At 56.2% G+C, this 3,013-nt stretch overlaps 1 long non-coding RNA gene across 4 annotated transcripts; it reads left to right on the top strand.

Annotated features, from left to right (window-relative positions):
* The first annotated feature begins 1,751 nt into the window (after positions 1-1,751).
* Positions 1,752-2,654, top strand: LOC107184660. Of its 4 annotated transcripts, none has more exons than XR_001515558.1 (5): positions 1,864-2,000; positions 2,089-2,116; positions 2,255-2,298; positions 2,387-2,414; positions 2,515-2,654. It is a non-coding gene; the product is annotated as an uncharacterized LOC107184660 (long non-coding RNA). The 4 variants fall into 4 exon arrangements; XR_001515557.1 differs by having other exon boundaries at positions 2,217-2,298; XR_001515555.1 differs by lacking the exons at positions 2,387-2,414; positions 2,515-2,654 and adding an exon at positions 1,752-1,762 and having other exon boundaries at positions 1,957-2,000; positions 2,217-2,356.
* Positions 2,655-3,013: the final 359 nt, after the last annotated feature.

Here is a 3,013-nt window from a genome sequence, read left to right as displayed (position 1 = left end):
GCTGTAACCACTGAGCTACACGGGCCAGGGCTGACCCGGCGCCGTCAGAGCTCGGAGCGCGGGCGGGCGGAGGCCTCGTTTGGGTCACGCTGCCCGTTTTACCGACAAGGTTCCCAGACGCCCCATGGGAGGCTCGGCCCGTGCTGTGTCCCAGGCCGAGTGTCTGGTTTCTGAAAAGGGCCGGTGAGTGGAACCGAGAAATGCCCGTCACGGACGGACGGACGGACGGACGGGAGGGGAGGGGAGGGGGCGAGGCGGCCCGGATGCCGGGGCCGGAAGGAGCCGAGCGGGAGCGCTGCATTCCTCTTTAAAAATTAAACCGTTCCTTTAAAAAATACATTTATTAATTTACTGATTCCAGAGAGGAAGGGAGAGAGAGAAAGAGAAACATCCACGAGGAGAGAGAATATCATGGATCGGCCGCCTCCTGCACGCCCCCTCCTAAGGGTCCCGGGTTCGATTCCGGCCCAGGGCACGTGCCCGGGTTGCGGGCTCGATCTCTCCCCCAGTGGAGGGGGCGCCGGTTCATGGATCGGCCGCCTCCTGCACGCCCCCTCCTGGGGATCCGGCCCACATCCGGGGCATAAACTGTTTCTTGTGGTTTGTTTGTTTGTTTTTTTTAATATCGTTACCCACGGAAGCCTTCGAAACTTCTATTAATAGTTACCTCTGACCCTGACCGGTGTGGCTCAATGGTTAGAGCGTCAGCCTGCAGACCTAAGGGTCCCGGGTTCGAGTCCGGCCCAGGGCACGTGCCCGGGCTGCGGGCTCGATCTCTCCCCCAGTGGAGGGGGCGCCGGTGGCAGCCGGTCCATGACTCTCTCTCATCGTGGATGTTTCTCTCTCCCTCTCCCTTCCTCTCTGAAAGCAATAAAAAATATGTTAAAAAAAGAATATTGTTTTTTAAAAAAATGTAAGTTACCAAAAAAAAGAGCAAGTGAACGCACACACATCCCTGTGTGTATCAGGCCAGTAAGTGGGACCGGTGGTTTTATTCGGATATATCCGTTATTATTGGGAAAACTCCGGACTTTCAGAGAGGGAGCCGTGCCTTCGAACAGGCCCCCGGCGGCTTTTGCTATTTTACTCAGGCGTCCCCGCCGACACCAGCAGATTGTTAAACATATAATTGTCCGTGCAAGAATGTATTTTATATAGAATTTGTAAATTGTTTCACAAATAAAGGTATATATGTATATATACATAGAGAGAGACACGTATGTGATTTCTATACTGTACACGTAATTTTTTGTTGTTGTTAATCCTAGCCAAGGATGTTTCCATTGGCTTTCAGAGGGAGAGGGAGAGACAGAGAAACATCCATGATGAGAGAGAATCATGGACCGGCCGCCTCCTGTACCCCCCACACTGAGGATGGAGCCTGCAACCCGGGCCTGTGCCCTGAGCGGGAATCGAACCCGGGACCTCCTGGTTCCTAGGTCGATGCTCAACCCCTGAGCCATGCCGGCCGGGCCAGTGTCTGCGGTTTTTACCTGCAAGTTGGGACACACACACACACACAGGGGAAGGAAATGAGAAAGTGAGAGGGAAGGGGAAAAAAGAGAGAGAAAAATACCTTTGGGTTTGAGTCGCTACTAAGCAGCTGTTCTGGGCCTGGGCGCTGGGGTGAACCCACTGAAGATTTGCCGAGTGACAGCTGCCGGACCGTGTGCCGTTCCGTTGGAAGTTAATAAAACACCCAGCGTTTCCAACAAGAGGGTCTCAGGGGCTTCCCCTGGGGTGCGGGCAGATGAGCAGGTGAGTGTGAGCAGGTGAGTGTGTGTGAGCAGGTGAATGGATGTGAGAGTGAGCAGGTGAGTGTGTGAGTGAGCAGGTGAATGGATGTGTGAGTGAGTGGGTGAGTGTGTGAGTGAGCAGGTGGGTGGGTGAGTGAGCAGGTGGGTGGGTGAGTGAGCAGGTGGATGGGTGAGTGAGCAGGTGAGTGTGAGTGAGCAGGTGGATGGGTGAGTGAGCAGGTGAATGGATGTGTGAGTGAGCAGGTGGATGGGTGAGTGAGCAGGTGAGTGTGTGAGTGAGCAGCTGAATGAATGGATGAATGGGCAGGTGAGTGAGTGTGTGAGTGAGCAGGTGAGTGGATGGGTGAGTGAGCAGGTGAGTGTGTGAGTGAGCAGGTGAATGGATGTGTGAGTGAGTGGGTGAGTGTGTGAGTGAGCAGGTGGGTGGGTGAGTGAGCAGGTGGGTGGGTGAGTGAGCAGGTGGATGGGTGAGTGAGCAGGTGAGTGTGAGTGAGCAGGTGGATGGGTGAGTGAGCAGGTGAATGGATGTGTGAGTGAGCAGGTGGATGGGTGAGTGAGCAGGTGAGTGTGTGAGTGAGCAGCTGAATGAATGGATGAATGGGCAGGTGAGTGAGTGTGTGAGTGAGCAGGTGAGTGGATGGGTGAGTGAGCAGGTGAGTGTGTGAGTGAGCAGGTGAATGGATGTGTGAGTGAGTGGGTGAGTGTGTGAGTGAGCAGGTGGGTGGGTGAGTGAGCAGGTGGGTGGGTGAGTGAGCAGGTGGATGGGTGAGTGAGCAGGTGAGTGTGAGTGAGCAGGTGGATGGGTGAGTGAGCAGGTGAATGGATGTGTGAGTGAGCAGGTGGATGGGTGAGTGAGCAGGTGAGTGTGTGAGTGAGCAGCTGAATGAATGGATGAATGGGCAGGTGAGTGAGTGTGTGAGTGAGCAGGTGAGTGGATGTGTGAGAGGTGAAATAGGAATGAGCAGCTGAATGTGTGCAGACGGGAGTGTGATGAGCAGCCCCGGGGCCTCCAGACCCCCTGGAGGAGGGGACCCCAATCCAGCTGGGCCCTGGGAGGACAGGGACCTTAGCAGCCTGCAGGGTGCAAGGGGCCACCCCCACCCCAGAACCTTCCCCCAAGTCCCTGCACCTTCACCAGGGGTCACGAGGTCAGGGATCCCTCCAGCCGCGCGGGGTCCTGCAGGCCATGCAGATGGATACGGGCCGGACCGGGGTCTCAGGGGCAGGAGGCGAGCGGGACCTGCAGAGCCCGGCCA

Source organism: Myotis davidii, unplaced genomic scaffold, assembly GCF_000327345.1.
Source record: "Myotis davidii unplaced genomic scaffold, ASM32734v1 scaffold553, whole genome shotgun sequence".
In the NCBI taxonomy this organism is placed as follows: Eukaryota; Metazoa; Chordata; class Mammalia; order Chiroptera; family Vespertilionidae; genus Myotis; species Myotis davidii.
The sequence above is the reverse complement of the archived record's forward strand: the minus strand, read 5'-3'. Positions and strand labels throughout refer to the sequence as shown.